Source organism: Brassica oleracea, chromosome C2, assembly GCF_000695525.1.
Source record: "Brassica oleracea var. oleracea cultivar TO1000 chromosome C2, BOL, whole genome shotgun sequence".
Lineage (NCBI taxonomy): Eukaryota > Viridiplantae > Streptophyta > Magnoliopsida > Brassicales > Brassicaceae > Brassica > Brassica oleracea.
The window spans coordinates 51,488,113-51,488,477 of NC_027749.1; positions in this window are offsets into that span (position 1 = coordinate 51,488,113).

Consider the following 365-nt stretch of genomic DNA (forward strand, 5'->3'; position numbering starts at 1 on the left):
AAAAATATTTTTAAATCCCAAATAATAGTTTTTAATCACAAAAAAAGTTTTATAGATATTAAAAATGTTTTGTAAAGTCCAAAAAATCAAATTTATATACAAAAAAGATTTTGTAAAATCCAAAAAAATCGAATTTATATAGAAAAATCGTTTTGTAAAATACAAAAATCGATTTTCTATACAAAAATCGAATTTATAAATACAAAAAAAATAAAAAAATTATAAAAAATTATAAATCAATTCAACAAAACAAATTATTCAACCAAATCACAATTCTAAACCTATTATACAACCAAAAATCACAGTCCTAACCAATCACCCTAACAAAAATCTATCAAAACTACACAAAAACCTAACAAATAGAA